This window comes from Arvicanthis niloticus, chromosome 12 (genome assembly GCF_011762505.2).
Source record: "Arvicanthis niloticus isolate mArvNil1 chromosome 12, mArvNil1.pat.X, whole genome shotgun sequence".
NCBI lineage: Eukaryota > Metazoa > Chordata > Mammalia > Rodentia > Muridae > Arvicanthis > Arvicanthis niloticus.
Genome location: NC_047669.1, coordinates 20023268 through 20043282, shown reverse-complemented (window position 1 = coordinate 20043282; position 20015 = coordinate 20023268). Strand labels below are relative to the sequence as shown.

The 20015-nt window shown below is 44.2% G+C and overlaps 1 protein-coding gene and 1 long non-coding RNA gene across 4 annotated transcripts in view; one reads left to right on the top strand and one right to left on the bottom strand.

Annotated features, from left to right (window-relative positions):
• Znf148 (zinc finger protein 148) overlaps positions 1-6153 on the bottom strand; it is a 119664-nt gene extending 113511 nt beyond the window's left edge. Inside the window, exon 1 of one of the 3 annotated variants that reach the window (XM_034514947.2) lies at positions 5934-6153. The gene's annotated coding sequence lies outside the window, so the exon portion shown is untranslated. Of the gene's footprint in view, positions 1-5086; positions 5348-5751; positions 5771-5933 lie in introns of those variants that run through there. The other 2 variants (XM_076942840.1, XM_034514948.2) reach the window with 2 other exon arrangements.
• A 32-nt stretch (positions 6154-6185) lies between these two features.
• Positions 6186-7116, top strand: LOC117717935 (uncharacterized). The gene is made up of 2 exons (XR_004607986.2): positions 6186-6448; positions 6605-7116. It is a non-coding gene; the product is annotated as an uncharacterized LOC117717935 (long non-coding RNA).
• The last annotated feature ends 12899 nt before the right edge of the window (positions 7117-20015 follow it).

The window sequence follows — 20015 nt, the reverse complement described above, 5'->3', positions numbered from 1 at the left end:
CACACAGTACTGGGGCTGCAGGCATAGGTGCAACCGCTCTAGCCTTTTCTATGGGTCTCAAGGATTTAAGCTCAGGTCCTCATGCTTGCACAGCAAGGGTTCTCACCCAGAGACATCTCCCTACCCCTCAAATCAGATCCTTCAAACAGCTAGAGATAAGAAAATACACACTGAAACCAGTGTCCTTCTCCAGACCAGATTAAACCACCCTGATTAGAAAAGGCCCTTTGATCTTACCCCTTCAACATTTATGCAGGATTAGAGGTCAGATCTAATCTATTCCACCTTCTTCCACAAATGCAGAGTATCCAACCAAATATCCATTTGTCCTCCAATCTCTCAAACTCAAACCCACACACACACTCCTGTGTTGCTCTGTTCCCTGATACAAGGTTTACTATGTAGACCTGACTGACCTGGAGCTCCCTATATGAACCAGGATGGTCTGAAACTCTGAGAAAGCCTCCTGCCTCTGCCTCTGGAGTGTTATGACTAATAATGCCTTCCAGCAATCATGCAAAAGATATTTAGTAAAAGGCAAGCTGTTTAGTTTCTTCAAAGATTAAATGAAGTCGAAGTTCTAGAACAGGTTCAACCTAATTGGCATTTTCCAAAAGAAGGCAAGGGAGAGAACTGATATAAATGAATATGCAGAGGGAATACAGCTAGGCCAGAGGCAGAATCTTTGCCTAACATGCACAAGACCCTAAATGTAATGTGCAATACCAAAAGGGGGAGGAGCAGGGATAATGAACAGAAGAAATAGAAGATTCAATATTCACGACTACATGTGAAAGAAATCTTGCCATTAAGAGGAGTACGATTACTTAAGCTTTCCTAAAAGAAATAGAACAGTATCTTCTTACTCCCCATATCTATAGTGCTATAGACCTCAACTCCACGCACAGTTTTGAAAACACTGACTCCATTCTTTTTAGTACTTATTATTACTCTGTGTGTGCGTGCCACTTGCACGTAGAGGTCAGTGGGCAATTGCAGGGGTCAGCTCTCTCCTTCTACTATGCAAGTCCCAGGATTTGAACTCAGGTTATCAGACCTGGAAGCAAACACTTACCAGCTAAGCAATTTTACCAACCCTAATAACTCCATTCTTCTAAATAAGCAACATAGATTTGTCCACCATATGTCCCCACCACTCCATTACTTAATAAAAATTTAAGAGTTATAGTGAGGGGCCAGGGAAATGGTTCAGTGGGGGGACAGAATTCACTGCAAAGACTGGTGACCCAAGTTTAATCCCACAGACCCACAAGGTAGAACTGACTCACTCAGGTTGTCCTCCACACTTAGACCATGGTGCATGTTCACACACACACACATACACACACAATAAATAAGTGCAATTTAAAAAAAATTATAGCCAGGCATGTAATACGTGCCTGTAATCCAAAAGAATGAAGCAGGGGGGCTGAGAGATTCCAGACATAGGTATGGCTGGACAATTTAGCATGGTCCTATCTCAAATGGGTAAGGGAAGACCTCAGACCCCTGGGATGAGTATTAAGAGGTCATTTTAACACATTTCCACATTTCATCAACTAAAGCTCTCCAGAAGACTGTTGAAGTACACTGCAACCTGGTGGGTAATTCCAAGCCAGACAAGCAATCACTGCTTCCAAGCATCCTCATCTCTAGCCAGCAAAGCTAGTGTGGCAAAGACGCTGGTTCCTGCAAATCTTGTTTGGGTCCAAGCCTCCCTTTCTCATTTCAGCCAATACTTCTGACTACTTTAACAAAACTTTCTTTCCCTCTTTAAAGTTATGTTTAAAGCCTCTTCTAATATAGTGGGAAGTCAAACGATACATCCTAACATACTTGGTTTAAAGTTTCTAAACTGAGTTTTTCAACCTCTAAAACTCAAGGCTTAGGTAGGGCCATCGAGATGGTTCAGTGTGTAAATGTGCTTTGCTGCTTACTGATGCAAGCTAGCCTGGCAACCTGAGTTCAATCTCTGGAACCTACATAAAGGTTGAGCAGAAAAACTGACTTCTAAAGTTCTCCTCTGACCTCCACACACACTCACATTGCTGCACATGTGCCCACACTCATGCAGTAATTCCTAAAATTTAAATAAAAGTTAAACTTAAAAATAACATTTTTAATATCAAGGTAGATCATTTGAAAGTATAAGACATCTAATACACAAAAATAACTGAAGATCAGAATGGAGGAATGAAAACTAAAAGACATCAATGCTATTCATCCATTTCACTCAGGGAAAGCTGACTTCGGTAGTCATGATCCAAAGTGATGATGTCATCTTGGTAAAGAGAAAAATGATGGGGCAGAGCATGGTGGCATACGTCCATAAACCAAAGAACAGAAGTGATGAAAACCTACCAACTACTTGGGAGAGTCAGAGAAAAACATGAACTACAAAAAAAAATTAATGCTTAGAACTAGCAGCCTGTGACAGAGGACAAATGTGGGGGAGAGTAAGACAAGGCAGCAGAGAGATCAATATGATCAAAGCAATTATATACATGTATGAAAATGCCATGCAGTAACTGGTATTTTGTATAAAGTGTGGTTTGGGTTTTTTTTATAACACAAGGTTTCTCTCTGTAACTGAGCCCTGGTTTAACCTTGACTGTCCTGGAACTAACACACCAAACCAGGCTGCACCAAACACACAGACATCTGACTGCCTCTGCCTCCCAAATGCTAGGCTTAAAGGTGCACTCCACCATGCCCACTATGTGGCTAAGAAAAGAATTGTGGGAGCTGGGCAGTGGAGGCATACACCTTTAATCCCAGCACTTGGGAGGCAGAGGCAGGTGGATTTCTGAGTTCCAGGCCAGCCTGGTCTACAGAGTGAGTTTCAGGACAGTCAGGGCTACACAGAGAAACCCTGTCTCGAAAAACAACAAAAACAAAAACATTGTGGGCTGGAGCTGGAGCTCGGTTGGTAGTGCTTACCCAACATGCAAAAAAGACCTGGGTTCAGCCAGGCCTTTAATTCCAGCACTTGTTCCTGGCCAGCCTCATCCATATAATGAGTTCCAGGACAGCCAGGGCTACACAGACAAACCCTGTTTAAAAAAAAAAAAAAAAAAAAGTCCTGGGTTCAGTTCCCAGCACTGCAGAATCTAGATGTGGAACTCACACCTGTAATGGCAGACATCAAAGAGGCAAAAGGTTCAAAAGTCAAGGGCAGCTTTCCTACACACTGAAGAGGCCAGTCTGGGGGGACATCAACAAAAAAGTACACTGGGCATGGTAGTGCAGGCCTTTTAATCCCAGCACTTGGAAGGCAGAGGCAGGTGGATCTCTGTTGAGTTTGAGGCCAGCCTGGTCTACAAAGCCAGTTCCATATCAGCAACAGACCCTGTCTCTGAAGCGCATGGTGGGGGGGGGGGGGGATCCTAGATATGGAACTAGTAGATAGCAGGCAACAGTCTTAGGAAGACTTTGCTTTTCACTGTTAGTCCCCTTAGAACAGCTTTTTTTTTTAATTACATACATATTCATATTATTTGCATAAGAAAAACAACATACTGTATTTGGTGCTCTGTAGTAAGAAATGGCAATACACAATACTAGTGCAGCAGAGAAAAACTGAGCCACGGATACCATGATGACAGTAAAAACTGGTGCATCATATCAAATGAGCTCTTCTTTAAAATGCCCAAAGAAGCAGCTAATAAGCCTGCTTCCTGCTGTTCCAAAGGACCCAAGTTCAGTTTCCAGAACCCACAACAGTCAGTTCAAAACTGCCTGTCACCCTAGCTCCAAAGGGGCCAACATTCTCTTCTAACCTCCTTGGGTACTCTCACATCCATGGCACACATCACACAGACAAATAAATATGCATAAATAAAAATCTTTAAAAGTGAGAAAATCTAAATGCACTGACAGGAAAATTTCCAAGTTTTTTCAAAATAAAAATTCCAGTTATTTCTATAAGAAAAATTAATCTCCCCACCTTATGTATTAAGTAGCACCTTGGCTAAAGGAATGGGTGATACCTAAGTTTGCCTTCTCTCTTCCAAACGACACTCCATTCTCCCCATTATTCTCTTCTCCTTCAATTTCCATAAAAAAGATTTGCCACATTTAACATACTCATCTTCTCTTCAGTTAAAGTGATATCACAACACATTATGTAATATCTCTTAATAACAAAAGGTGAATACTATCCAAATAGAATTTAACACATTGTTCTAGCCTGGCAGTGGCACATGTATTTAAAGAGGCAGAGGAAGGTGGATCTCCATGAGTTCGAGGCCAGTCTAGTATACAACAGTAAGTTCCAGAACGGCCAGAACTACACAGAGAAACCCTATCTCGAGAAAAAACAAAAAAAACAAAAAAGACAAGACACTGTCCTCACCCAGTGTTCCTTCTTGAAAAACACGATCTACTGTGCATTCAGTAAATGCAACAAAAAGAACTTGGGTTTCCTAACATAGAACTGTCCGTCTTCATCATACTGAAGACTCATCGGTCACTTCAGGTTTCCTTAGGCATCATGATAACCACTCCTGTCCGCCTTGTAAGCTAAGATCACCACAGATAGTCTAGATCCTCTATGCCTACATTTTGCTTGCAGATGTTATTTTCTTTAATAACATCATGCCTCCGTGACAGAGTACATCCGGAATTGTGAATGGAAAAGGATCTCCCGCCAACCCGAGGTACAGAACCAATTCAACTAGATTTCTTTGGGCCACAGATGGAGCTCCACAGACCAGACTATAATGCACCAACTCTCGACGTGGACAATTATAATCTTGTGTCCTGCAACCTAGGCTGAAATACGGCACCAGCTCTTCTGGAACCATATAAGCTAGGCAGTGAAGAAGAAAACCGCCAGACCAAGTTAATTCCTATTCCAGTGTCTGCCAGGACAGTGTTCATCCATCCTCCGGTAACAAACAATACTCGCAATCTGCTAAAATTCTTAACTCCGTGGCCTCAAGAATTCCCATAGGCCAGGCGGTTTCTCAAGGTCTCTTTCAAAGATTTTTCAGTTCACTAGTGCGGCACTAAAATGTCTCAAACCAATCTACAGGCTAAGTGACTAATTCTCAATGACCCCAACCAAGCGGGGACCCACACTTACCGGATGTCATCTACTGAAGAGCCCAAACAGGTTCCGAACTAGGCCACTCTGGCCCATCTGGAATAACTCTTTAGACCTTGGGCCAGCATTTGATAATTATGCTACATCTGTCTATTCTATTATGCATTCCCTGCATCTTCTCCAATATTTAGCACTCCTCTGGCTTCAAACGCTCTTCCTTGTATCCGCAGAAACTAACTATTCTAGCCTTCTTCCTTTGCCTTGGAAAACGCTTCGGTTCCTTCCATAATAAAACACCTAACATATCTGCACAATGAACACCCCCAGAATCCTCAAGACTGCTCCGCAGCCACCCCCGGCATTCCTCCACCTATCCGGCATCTTCCCTCCGGCCCCTTTCGCCCCTTTCGCACTCCCACTATGCTTCCTGCAAGCAATCCCCTTTCACCAGCCCCTGCCCTTCCCTGCAGCCAAAGAGTACACCGAGGCAGCAGCAGCGACCGAGGCCTGCGGTGCATAATGCACTGCACCAAGACGGCGGAGAGCCCTGGGGTCTGGCCGGCCTCCTCGCCCACAGCCTGGCACCCCGAGGCCTCCCCGCGTGCATCCCACCTCCTTCCTACCCGACACCGGCCGCAGGCCTCGGAGGCCGCCCGCTCGCCTCCGCCGCCCCCGTCATTCTCCTTCTCCAAGCCCCAACCCACCATCCTCGCGTCCCCCAGCCCCGCGCTCCCGCGGCCTGCGCCCGCCGCCTCCCGGGCCGCCCCCCGGCTGGCCCGCCGCTCCTGCGGGTCAGGCCGTCGCCGCCGCGTCCCCCCCACCCCGCGCGCCGCCCCCTCCCCTCCCCCGCCCTCCCGGGCCCGGGCCTGCCAGGCCGAGCGTTTACCGCGGGCTGGCGCCGAGGCGCGCGGTCACTGACTGCAGGCGGCGGCAGCTCCGACCTTCCCACGGGCCCGGCGAGGAGGGCGAGGGGGAGGGGAAAGAACTTTTGCTGTGGCAGCTCCGGCGACAGCTCCCACCCCTGCGCCTTTCTCCTCTTCCTCCCCCTCCTCCTCCTCCTCTTCCTCCTTCTCTTCCTCCTCCCAGAGCAGTCGAGAGGCAGACATGGCGCGGCTAGAGCGTCGCCGCGGTCGCCGCTGCTGCCGGCGCGGTGCATTGTGGGAAGCCTCGCACACAGGAAGCGCTCCGGGCTGCCCGCCCTCGCCTGGCGGGGAGACCTGGCTGCGAGACCTAGCGTGGCTTTGATTCCAGCGCCTGCGTGTCAGCGGCGCAGAGTGGCCGGGGAAGCGGGGCCCGCGCTGGGGGGGGGGGGGGGGGTCCCCCTGATGGGCCTGAAAGGAAAACGCTTTGAAATCGGAACTGAGAAAGCTACTGGGCGGAACGTCCTCTCCTTGAGGCCGGGTGCGTGTCTAGCACCCCGAGAAGTGAAAAATGGGGATTAATAGCGGTCCGGGCCCTGGGAAGTGGAAGGGGCGGGAACGTAGATGAAGGGTTTAGCCAGGATTTCTTGGCTCTTTCTTTTATTCTCTTACATAGCTTCTCCTCTCTTTCCGGAAGATGTAACCCTGCACCCTTGAAACCAGAAAACCTGGTTGGAGTCTGCAAACCGCGATGCAGGATGTGGGCACCGAGAAAAAGCAAGCGATCCCAGTCAGGACTTCTTTGGGCCCAAACCTCGGTCTGCATGTCAGTAAAGACTTGGTTATAATCTGTACATACCTAAGATTGCTTAGTTGACCCATCTTTTGGCAGCTTTGATGACCTTCACTAAATCATGGCCTTTCTTAGGAGTGCCCTCATTTAACTAACACCAAGACCCTTAGTTGCCTGTACAATGGAAGGATTTACAGTTACTGACCTTTGTACCCACACACTAGTTCAAGGTCAGCTAGGTAACCTAAATGTGTTCAGTGAATATCGAACAGTTATCGGGAACTTAATGAGAGATGGAGTACCTTCATTATGATTTCTTCATCACAATCTCAAGGCTTTATTTAGCACCTCTCTGCAATACTTAAACATAACCCTTGAGGTGAGAGGGAAAGGACATTAAAATATCTAAAGAGCCATTTCTGGAATTCTCTTTGTCCACTCCCACCTCCCCACCCTTTGAATGTTCATTTGAATAGTGCTTTTTGGCGAAACTCCAAACTTCCGCACTTGTGATGACACTGAATTAGATTACTGTCTGCAAGGTTAATATTCCCTCAGGCATTAACCTTAGTAAATCACGATGCTGTTTGAAGTAGCTGAGGCTCAGAAGTTCAGCTGAATTCAAACACAGTTAACTAAGAAAAGCAGGGATGGGCCGACAGCTTCACAATAAACTCCATGAGCTTTCTCCACTAAAAAAAATATATATAAATTTTAATAAGATGACAGTGCATATTCTGAATGCTAATTGTAACAAAACAGTGATATAAGCTAGAGCAAGGGACAGTTATCTGGAGGACAGCCTTCTGGCAACTTCTAGCAACTGCAATGACATCAAATTCAGATGTATTTTTAAAACGGAAAAAAAAAAAAAAACGTCTGGCAGCAAAGAAGCTAACTTTCAGGTTTTAAGCTGTGGAGAAGCTAATAACTAGAAAGAACTGAAAGCATGGGGTTACACCCAATGGACTAAGATGAATAATGTTGCTACTACGAATAGATCTAATTCTTTGTTTCTGAAAATAATTAAGAGACAATGAAGAAACAGCCATCTAAAATGGGCAGACTGAAGAAGACTACAGACCATGACTTCAAAGTAAGAGTGATTGAAGGCTCTCAGTAGGTTATAAACTTCTAGAAATACTTCCTGGTTTTGTTTTTTTTGTTTTGTTTTGTTTTGTTTTGCCATACTGCTGTTTGCTTCGATTCCCAATACAAGTGTCAGCCATTCAGCTTGCTTCCTTTCCATCTTAATTTCTTCTTCCCGGCAGTCACCCACTTTAAAACAATAAGGAGAGGCACCCACACATGGTATGTCACAAGCCTTGAATCCCAGCACTCGGGAGGAAGAGACAGGCCGGTCTCCAGAGCAAATTCTAGGACAACCAGGGCTACACAGAAGAAACCCTGTCTGAGATGGCTCAGCATTTTGAGCGCCTACACACACACACACACACACACACACACACACACACACACGGCAGATAATACACACAAGCACACAGCATGAATAAAAATAACTCTTAAAAAAAAAATAGAAAGCATCAGCCAGAGGGTTCAGCAGGTGAAGGCAAGTCTGCTAGTCTGCTTCTCAAGACTGGCAACCTGAGCTCCACTCGCACTAAAGGTAGAGAGAACCAATTCCACAAAGTTGCCCCACTTCCACATGGGCACCACTAATAATAAATTCTAAGAATGACTGTACACTCATACGGAGTTACAAACACAGGGCCAAACAGCTCATTTATCTCTTCCCCCAGCTTCTCCCATTGGTGTGACATAAAACTAGAGAGACGCCAACAGCTGCAGATTGACAGGAGCTTGTAACAACGTCTACAGAACTCATCAGTGTCTGTGACCCCTCAATCTATGTCCATCTACACACATGTTTAGAATTGACCTCTATCCTGTGTAGGAGCAAGGTCTGTCCCCACAGTGAAGACAGAACCACTCCTTACCAGCTTATGGTGCTGCACATCTTTAATCCTAGCATTTAGGAGGTAAAGGCAGGTGGACATGCGTTCGAGGCCAGCCTGGTCTACAAGGCAAGTTCCAGGACAGGACAGCCAAGGTTACACAAAGAAACCCTGTCTTGAAACAACACCTCCCACCCCCAAAAAAGCAACCACTCTGATCACAAAAGAACCCCCCTCATATCACCTGTTGTGGTTTGTATATGTGTTGACTTAGCACTCGGTGCAGCAGGGTTCAGAGGCAGGGCCCTTGTGAGGTGATTAGGTTCTGGGGGCTCTAACCCTAGCAAGGGATTGCTAAAATATCATAGTTTGACATATTCATGAGAAATAAGAGTAGAAACTTTAGGAAGGGAACCCTATTTGGACAAAGCAGGCTATGTGCCCTTGAAGAGCATGTTTTATCCCTGGACACAGCCCTCCTCTCCCCTCGGTAGCCACCATGAGCTGAGCAGCTCGCTCTACCACTTGCTATGGTCTTCTTCCTCACCATGTCCAACATTTCTTTGGGACAAGCCAAAACCAATGTTGCTCCTTTGTATCAGGTAACTATTCTCTTTCTCTTTGTTACTATTTTTTTGCTTTTTGTTTTCAGTCCTTTCAAAAATGCTAGATAGGCTGGGCTGGGGGCGGGGCACAGCATTTGGGAGGCAGAGGCAGGCGGATTTCTGAGTTCGAGGCCAGCCTGGTGTACAGAGTGAGTTCCAGGACAGCCAGAGCTACACAGAGAAACTCTTGTCTCGAAAACATCCCCCCCCCCCAAAAAAAAGAAAATACTAGATAAGCACGAATATCATTTAATATATCACACACATATGTATCACATACATAATACACATGTGAGAGTGTGATGTATGTGTGTTGTATATATGTGTGATGTATATATGTATGTGATATGTGTATATTTATATATAGTGTGTGTGTTATATGTGTGTGTGTGACCTTTTTCCTAGCAGTACTGGGGACTGAACCTAAGGCCTTATACACTGGTCTATAGCCCATACCAATTGAGACCTTTTCCTATTGATGCCTTTACCTAAATGCAAGGCCTTCATGATTCCTATTATTTGCCACACATGTCAAATGTTCATTTTTTTCTATTGGTGAGAAGTGTTCTGTTGTGCACACAGGTATACCAGAGTCCGTCCCTCCATCCCCATGTACATACAAGTTGTGTCTAGCTTATCTGCTATTATTACACAAACTGCCGTGATCATTGTTGTACAGCTTTTGTTTTATTTAGTTGTGGGTTTTTACCAGTGCTGGGGATTAAACCCTGGGCCTTCCACATGCTAGAAAGATGCTGTAGGGCTGGAGAGATGGCTCAGTGGTTAAGAGCACTGACTGCTCTTCCAGAGGTCGTGAGTTCAACTCCCAGCAACCACATGGTAGGTGACAGTCATCTGTAATGGGATTGGATGCTGTCTTCTGGTGTGTCTGCAGAGAGCAACAGTGTACTCATATACATTAAATAAATAATATTTAAAAAAAAAAAAAAAGAAAGAAAGATGCTGAAGTACTGAGCTAGAGCCTCAGTCTGTGTATATAGGTTTCTGTGTAAACTGAAGTTTCTACTTCTCTGGGGTAAAATGCCCAGAAGTATAACTGGTGTATCATAGGACAGACATTCTTTTTGTTTTGTTTTGGTTTTTTGGTTTGGTTTGGTGTTTCGGGGACAGGCTCTCACTATGCAACCCTGGCTTTCCTGGAACTTGCTATGTATACAGGTATACATGTATACCAGGCTGGCCTTGAATCACATAGGTCTTTCCTTGCTGGGCTTTCTGAGAGCTGGAATCAAAGGCCAGCAGGCTCAGCAGCCCACTCCCCAGAAACTCCTGTTCTGGAAAGGAGATGGAGCACATACCCATATCACAGCACTGAGCGGGTAGAGGCAGCAGGATCAGCAGTTCAAAGGCACCCTCAGCTACACAGTGAGCCCAAGGCCATTTGAGGATATATGAGAGCCTGTTAAAGAAAGGAGGAAAAAAAGAAAAGAGGACTTGCTGGAGTCAGGTCTCTTCCTCCGTCCTGTGGGTGCCAGAGACTGAGCTCAGGCCATCATGTCTGTCCCCACTGAGGCATCTCAGGCATCTGTCATTTCCAACCCCGCAGCAACGTTTGAGAAATCCAGTCATTCATTCCTGGTTGGCATTCTCAAGTGCACCGCAGAGTTGACCTTATAACATTTCATAATCTAGTATTATTTTAGTTTAGCTCTTTTCCTTTAAAAACAAAACAAAGGCTTCTCCTCCAAGCTAAGTGCTGAAAGGGACACACACTCTCCCAACTCCCGATTTCATTAATGGGCTTGTGAAAGTACACAGACGCCGGGCAGTGGTGGCACATGCCTTTAATCCCAGCACTTGGGAGGCAGAGGCAGGCAGATTTCTGAGTCCAAGGCCAGCCTGGTCTACAGAGTGAGTTCCAGGACAGCCAGGGCTACACAGAGAAACCCTGTCTCGAAAAACCAAAAAGAAAGAAAGAAAGAAAGAAAGAAAGAAATTAAGAAAGAAAGAAAGAAAGAAAGAAAGAAAGAAATTAAGAAAGAAAGAAAGAAAGAAAGAAAGAAAGAAATTAAGAAAGAAAGAAAGAAAGAAAGAAAAGAAAGAAAGAAAGAAAGAAAGAAAGAAAGAACACAGACACCTTTAGTTGAAAGATTTCTTTACAGGGAAACGACTATCATTGATGAGTTAGGAAGTCTCTTAAAAATATAGTTTTTTAAAATTATTTCTTGTATCTGTGTATGTTTCTGTGTGTGAGTGTACATGTGTGCACATGTGTGTGTGTGTGTGTGTGTGTGTGTGTGTGTGTGTGTGTGTGTGTGTGTACAGTTCATGCCATGTCACCCTGTGGATCTCAGATGACTATTTCATAGAGTCAGTTTTCTGTCCACCTTTATGTGGATTCCAAGGATGAACTCAGGTCACCAAGCTTGCGTGACAAGCACCTCTACTAGCTAGCTGAGCCATCTTGCCAGCCTTTGACTGCCTTGTTAAGATGGCTTCAGGATCTTTTTGTCAAATGGATGTAGCACTTACTGTTGGGAGGAAGGAGAACTTGAACTAAGGAGTTCTGGAGCCGCACAGGTAGCAAACCCCACGTGCAAATATACCCACAAATAGCAGGTAAGGTGAGCTGAGTGCAGCAAATATGGAAACAACTGGTAGGGAAAGGGACAGAAGAGACAGCACTCCAGCTAGTCTAAAGGCCACAGCCACTCAACACAGCTGACAGTGTCCAGGCTAGGAACAGGAAAATGAGAAATAAGGCACTTGGAGATCCGAACTGAGGGTTAACTAGTAACTTTTTTTTAGTGATTTCTTTATTTTTATTTTATGTGTTTTATGTGTTTTGCCTGCACATATGTCTGTGTGAGGGTATTGGATCTCCTGGAACTGGAGTTTCAGGCAGTTGTGAGCTGCCATGTGGGTAGTGGGAATTGAACCTGGTTCCTCTAGAATGGCCATCTCCAAGGGTTGTCTAAGGCATCTCTCCAGCCTCCCCCCACCTCCACCATTTTTGTTTGTTTGTTTGTTTTGTTTATAGTCTCATGTAGCCCAGGCTGGCTTAAAATTTGCTACAAAGCTGCTATGTAGTAGGACTGGCCTGGAACTTCTAATCCTCTTGCCTCCACAGGTGTGCACCAACATACTTGTGGGGTGTGTGTGTGTGTGTGTGTGTTGTATCGCAAAGTGGCCATGAACTCTTTTTTTTTATTGGATATTTTATTTATTTACAGTACAGATGTCATCTCCTCTCCCCATTTCCCCTCCCTAGAACCCCCTATCTTATACCCCCTCTTCCTTTATGCTTTTATACCATTTTGATTACATGCATGTAATAAGGTCAGTTCTAGGTTGAGGGTCTAGCAATACAATAGATGCAAGGAACAAACAATACAATAAACACAAATAGTCAAAGAAAAAGCAAGGCATTAAACCCAGTTATGTGAACACTCCTGTGATCACTGGGTTTTTTTTTTTTTTTTTTTTTTTTTTTTTTTTTTTTTTTTTTTTTTTTTTTGGTTTTTTGAGACAGGGTTTTTCTGTGCAGCCCTGGCTGTCCTGGTACTCACTCTGTAGACCAGGCTGGCCTCGAACTCAGAAATCCGCCTGCCTCTGCCTCCCAAGTGCTGGAATCAAAGGCGTGCGCCACCACCGCCCGGCATGATCACTGTTTCTAATGGCTTATCAGGATGACCGACCATGAACTCCTGATCCCCTTGCCTCCAGCCTTCAAGTGCCACGAGTTTAGGTGTGTACTACTCTGCCCAGCTTTCACTTCTGGAGAATACAAAAACATGTCAGACAAAATGTGTCTGTGGGCTAGATTCAGCAAGCAGATACCAGTGTCACCCCCCCCCCCCCCCCGTGGGTTGGGGGGCAACCCAAGGAGGGATGGACTGAGCAGCAGCTCTGGTAGAGGATTGCAGAGCCTTGCAAGGCCACTCCTAGACTCCAGCTCTGGAATCTGTGCTCTTAGATCTAGATCCCTGGGCTTCTTCCCGGAGCAATGTACTTCTATCCCAATCCCAAAGACTTCCCCAGGGCTCTAGACTCTCCTAAACTAACTATCCTCTAAGCTTTCTGGGACCCAGGCTCAGGACACTATGAACCGCTACCTTCTCCACCCAGGTGGCTGCCTGACAGGGCATTTGTTGGCTAGTTCCACTTGGCGATTTTTTTTTTTTTCCCGCATGAAACTCAAGTCCTTATCAAAGACTGGGCCAAAGGAGCCTCCGCCACTAAACTTTGTCAGTCCCACTAGCTTGTGCTGATCCTTGAGCTCTCTTTACCTGGCACACCTCCCCCAATACCCCACAACAGATCTGAAGGGCAGTCCAAGGTCAGTGCTATGTACTCAGCCCTCCAGGCCAGTCAGTGCCACATCAGTGGATTCAATCAACTAGGAATGACAAACATTTGGGAAATACTACCTGTTTCACCATAGAGATTTTTGTTCCTCTTGTCTTTATTCTAACACTACTTTGTTCAAACACTACAGTATAAACACTTATGTTGTATGAGGTATTAAAGAAGCCAGAGCTGGAGTCAGTTCTATTTTTCATAAGGAATTTGGACATCACAGATTTTGATATCTGTTAGGTCCCTGGAATCATCCCCTCACAGATACTAAGTGATGTGGATGTGCATACTGTCTCTAAAACTAACTGAATGGCCTGCTTGCTTCTACTCAAGATACGAAGCATCAGCCAGATCTTGAGTCCAGGACAGAAGAAAGCCCACAGTCCCTAAAGAATGACCTCAGTGTCACACAAAGGAACACACAAAGAGAAAGTAGTTTGGCAAGGCATTGTTGTATGCCATGTATATGTTGGTATTATTATTAAGGACACAGCAGGCCAAATTTCCTAAAATGAAAATTTATACATTCGGAAGAGAAAACAAAGTTCTTGCAAGTAGATAGGGATGAGAGAAAAGACAAAAAACTATACAGATGCTTCCCCAATTCCATGAAAAGAACATGAGAAATATGCTTTGGGTGAGAAAATATGCAGAATGTTTAGCATGGAAATCATATATGGAGCTGAGGGCAAAATAAACAATAAAGCTGCAGGGAAAAAAAAAAAAAACATAGAGCAGTTTTCAGAGGACTTCTTTCTGAGCTTGCTCTCTGGCTGACCAATTCAGTGAGGCTGATGTTACTGGCCAGCACTCGGGTTTATCCCAGCACTTGGGAGGGAAAGGAAGGTGGGAGTCTGAGCTCTGCATAGAACATTCCAGGCCAGCCAGGACTACATAGTAAGACCCTGTCCGGAAGAAAAAAAACAGAGGGGAGAAAGGGAGGGAGGGAGGGAGGGAAGGGAAGGAGGGAGGAAGGGAGGAACCAATGAATCTGGTGCCTGCCAAGAGTTTAACCAAATGAAGACAAACTGATTATTCTTTTACATATTAGAGCTGTGGATTTTTATTAAGCAGAAGTGGTGTCAATTCAGTTTTTATTTTTGTAGAATGTACAGACCCACTTCTTTAAGCCAGGTGTGGGTGGTAAGCACCTGCGGTTTTAACCATTTTAACCACTACAGAGGCTGTGTCAGGAGAACTGACTGAGTCCAGGACTTTGAGGCTTGTATAAGCAAACCAGTCTTAAAACAACAGACAACATTTCAAAGCCTGGTCCTGGGCTGCATGCCTGTAAGTCCAGCCCTTAGGAGGTGACCGCAGGGAGATCCAGTGTTCATGGCTATCTTTAGTTGCCTATGGAGTTCAAAACCAGCCAGGACTACAAAAGATTCTGTCTAAATAAGATTTCTGAGAATAAAAAAAAAAAAAAAATGAAAAAAATAAATAAATAAAGATTTCACACAATTGTGTATTGCTATTGTGCGAGTGTGTACGAAACATGTATATGTGTTTTGTGTGCAGGTGTGCACTCCACGTGACTATGCTTACCTGTGCACATGCGCGGAGGTCAGAAAGCATCCACTGGCCTCTGTCCTTAGAAACAGGATCTCTTCCCGAATCCAGAGCGCAAATTCTTTAGCAGGCTGGTAGCCATCACATTTAAAAAAGGTATCAAAGCATATTAAAGTTACCCTGTTACTAAACAAATGTTTAGATCAACACAGAGGCTGGTTGGTTTGGAAAAAAAACAAAAACAAAAACAAACAAACAAACAAAAACTTTGAACTTCCAGCTAGCCAGTATTCAGTCTATTAAAAGTCCACATGGAAGCCAGTGAAAAGACTCTAAAACGAGCTAAGCGAGGTACTGGGTTACCCTAAGATAGATCCACTGTGTGGTGTGGAGGGGCATGGAAAGAGCTAACCGCGGGGAGCCGGGCAGGGGCCGGCTGAGCACACAGGAAGCCTTGCTGGCTATTTTACCTTCTCACTCATTGGCTGGTTATTCCCAGCAACAACCATTCCATACCTTCCTAAGGAGAGTTCTGTAGCCACGCAGAGCCACAGAGCAGTGCTGGGAGCACAGCTCAGCGCTAGAGCAAGCTCTGCATGGTTCAACGCCAGTGCCCCAAATCCTAAAAAACGAAGGCCAGAAAATCCTCCAATACTATGGTTCAGAGAGGGCAGACTAAACTCACACACAGCTGCAGGAGACAGAGAGGATTTAAAGTGTCTAAACCCCCAGGCAAGTCCCTTTCACACAGCCTGTGAAGTGGCTCACGCTCTCTTTAATAAATACTGCTTCCCGGAGGCAGCCATTTTATTCTTTCTGGGAGATTATGCATCTCTATGCTCTCTGTTCTTCCCTTACAAAAGGGAGGGAGTGCACGGAGAAAAGTTCAAAAGCCAGCCGGCTGCAGATTTGTTTTGTTTGTGAAAAGATAACTTTCAGGCAAGTGCGGTGGCTCACACCTAGAATCCCAGAACTCTGAAGGCTGAGGCAGAAGGATTGCTGAAAAGCTGGAAGTCAGCCTGGCGGACATAATGAGTTCTTGGACAACCAAGGCTATAAATGAGAGTCTGACTCAAACAACAAGAAGACAGGTTTTGGCCGGTGGTGGTGGCGCACGCCTTTAATCCCAGCACTTGGGAGGCAGAGGCAGGAGGATTTCTGAGTTTGAGGCCAGTCTGGTCTACAGAGTGAGTTCCAGGACAGCCAGGGCTGCACAGAGAAACCCTGTCTCGAAAAAACAACAACAACAACAACAACAACAACAACAACAACAACAAAAGAAAGAAAGAAAGAAAGAAAGAAAGAAAGAAAGAAAGAAAGAAAGAAAGAAAGAAAGAAAAAGACAGGTTTTGGGCTGGAGAGATGGCTCAGTGATTAAGAGCACTGACTGCTCTTCCAGAGGGCCTAAGTTCAATTCCTTCCCACACCCTCATGGTGGCTCACAACCATCTGTAATGGGATCTGATGCCCTCTTCTGGTACGTCTGAAGACAGTGACAGTGTACTCATATAAAGTAAATAAATAAATCTTTTTAAAAAAGTTTTAGTATTACTGTTAAAATCATTACCAGGAGCTAGAGAGATGGCTCAGAAATTAAGAGCATTGATTGTTCTTCTAGAGGACATGGGTTCCATTCCCAACACCCACTCACATGGAGAATCACAACTGTCTGTAACTCACAGGTTCACACTAACAGACATACATGCAGACATACATGCAGAAAACAGAATAAAACACGCGAAATAAAAATAAATAAATAAATGATTTAAAATCATTACCCACCTGGCCTCGGGCCACACTGCATCTGCTTGCATGTGTCCAACCCTGCATGCCCTCTCTAGCAGCGATAGATATGACATACAAATGGCTGGCACACACAATCACAGTCCTGTCGGCAAGGACAATTACTATTTGGAACTTTCTGTTTTGGAAAGTCGGTGTAGGAGTGCAGTATACTGGGAAGGTTGCCATCTTTTTAGTTTTTAAAAGTTTGAACGTTTATAAAAGTAAAGGTCAGTTATCTGTGGGATCATTTACTCCACATTCCCCAAGATGCTGAATCGGAGAACTGCTACAGAAAAAAGGTCGCAGATCTGTTTCCTTCATTATCTATCCATGGCACATCATCACCAGTCTTACAGATCACCTCAGAAGGGAAGATAATGGTATAAAACTCTGAATATATATATAGATATATATACATATATATACACACATATACATATATGTGTGTGTATATATAATGTATTATGTGTGTGTTATGTTACGTACATATATTATACATATATATAACACTATGTACAATGTGTGTATATATATATATATCATAACATTAAGTGTACTAAAAACATACAAGGAGTATGTTTAATATTAAATCAAATGTGCGATATTTGCCTTATAGCTTCTATGCACCCAGGAGGAATGCAGAAACTGTCCATGCATCTGCTGTGGCTTCCCCTCCACTGCCATGGCAGGGTTGCATATGGAGAAACCTTCAGCCTCCTAGGCTGTAGATCCACACTTTACTCCGTTTCTGACCTCTGTTCAAGCAGAAAGGAAGGATAAGGCCACACAGCACAATACGTTGAAACTGGATCCCCCCTCTGTTTTTCTAAGGCTGCTTGGGTGAGCATCAGGACTCACATCTGTCCACTACACAGGAGTAGTCCCTGAATGCTTCCTATGTGTCAGAGAACATACTGGTGCTAAGAATAATAATTCCATTGAGAATTCTAGACATTTGTCTTTGATTCACAGAACAATACTATTGAATGTCTGGTAATTGATGTTAGAATTACATTGACAAAAAAGAACACCTTCTAGCACAGAAAGAGCTAACAGTGTCCATTTGGAGGAGTAAAACGTGTGATTCAGTCCAGGAAATACAGGCTAACCCAGGGATGAGCACAGGATGCTGGAGGAGGATACAGCCCAGCTCAGAGCCAGAACAGCTTCCCCAAGGTGACATTGAAGCCAAGACCTGAAAGGGAGTGGTAGGCACAGCACTGGAGAGAAGGAAAATAGCCTGTGTAGAGCCCTATTGGGAGAAACTGTACTGCATCCAGGGGTCTGCAAATTATTCAGAATCTTAGGAAGTGAAAACATTTACATATATAATAAGAATTTACTATATATAATATTATATACAATAGATAACTTTATTACATACTTTTATAACAATATATTATATAGTTTTATAACATATAAAATATCTAACTTTGTATTCTTTCCAATAATATATAATACTATAGATTAACAATAAAAAATTATTCATTGTATAATATATAGTTATATAAAAAATAATACATTTATGATGTTAGTATAGTACACAATAAAATATTTTTATTGCTACATAATACAATTTTTAAGATATATTTTGTGTGTGTGTGTGTGTGTGTGTGTGTGTGTGTGACTGTGTGTGAGTGTGTGGGGGATGTGTGTGTGGTATGTGTGGTGTGTGTCAGCAGAGAGCACCAACAAGTACCAGTGCACATGAGGCTAATTTCAAGCAACTGACAGGGTCTCAATGTGTATCCCTGGCTGTCCTGAAACTCTCAATATACACCAGGCTGGCTTTGAACTTACAGATCTGCCTGCCTCTCTGCATTATGGCCAGTATATATCAAAGAAAGAAAGAGGAGGAAGCTGAAGCCCCAACATTTTTTTTTTTCTCCACCAGGCTCCCTCTCTTCTTTTTAAAGACTTGCTTTATTTTTAAATTAAGTATAATGTGTATATGTGTATATGCGGGTATGCCACATATACCTCTGAAGGCCAGAAGAGGGTGTTGGATTGCCTGGAACATGTAAAGGGATTTTAATCTAGCACCACAGCTGCTACAGCAAGGGATCACATCCAAAGACCTTCTAGGTCTATGTGATCTGCTGGAATTCAGACAAGCTCTGGATTACAGTATGATCTGGCTGGAACACAGACATGCCCTTAGTACACATGTTTAATCCCTAACAATAAAGGTAAGCTTAGTTTATAGAAGGAGGCAGCCATATTTACAAGTGACATCTAATTGTAGTTTAGACAAAATGACAAAGCAGAGAAGGATTTGACAGAATGAGTAAGAGAAAGGATATGCCCAACTCTTCACAAGAGCAGCACAGGAAAGGGAAGTTACCGAACAGCAGCAAAGAGAAAGAGAAAGAGAACAGGCTAGACACAGGTGGTAGCCTGTGATATGTGTATATGACAGTTTACCTGAACATTTTTACAGAAACAGGTTACAGACAGAAGAAGCTAGACACAAGTGAAGTGAGAAAAAGCCAGAGAATGAGAAGGAGCCAGGAGATTAGAACAGATCATCAAAGTTAGTATGAGGCCAGGCAGAGCAATTCAGTCAGAAGCAGAGAGAAGCCAGATTGAATCAGCTTGGAAGATTAGATTGTATGAAGGCCAGAAGCTTCTAGGCCTAAGGATAGTTAGAACAGATAAGGAAACACTCTGGGCTCAGCTCAAGCCACGTATTTGGACAGCTTGGGTATGGCTCTTATCTCACCCATCATCTGAGGGAATAAAAGTGACATGTATAGGAACAAGTGGTTGTGAGCTGCCCAATGTGGGCACTGGGAATAGAGCTTGGGTCCTCTTTCTCTTACCATCTCTCTAGCTCAGATTGCCACTCTTAATGGATCCACCATTTCTCAATAGTGCCTTAGACCAGGGTCCAAACCACTGACACATGGGCCTTTAGGGACACACCTACAAATCACAGTATACCTACTCCTGCACACATGCCTGCATGTGAGCCTCTGCTCACATTGTAACATGCTATTCTTACCATGGATCAGGGTCAAAGAACATTCATTTTTCTTTTTTTTCTTTTTTCTTTTTTTTTCTTTTTTTGTTTTGTTTTTGTTTTGTTTTTCGAGACAGGGTTTCTCTGTGCAGCCCTGGCTGTCCTGGAACTCACTCTGTAGACCAGGCTGGCCTCGAACTCAGAAATCCGCCTGC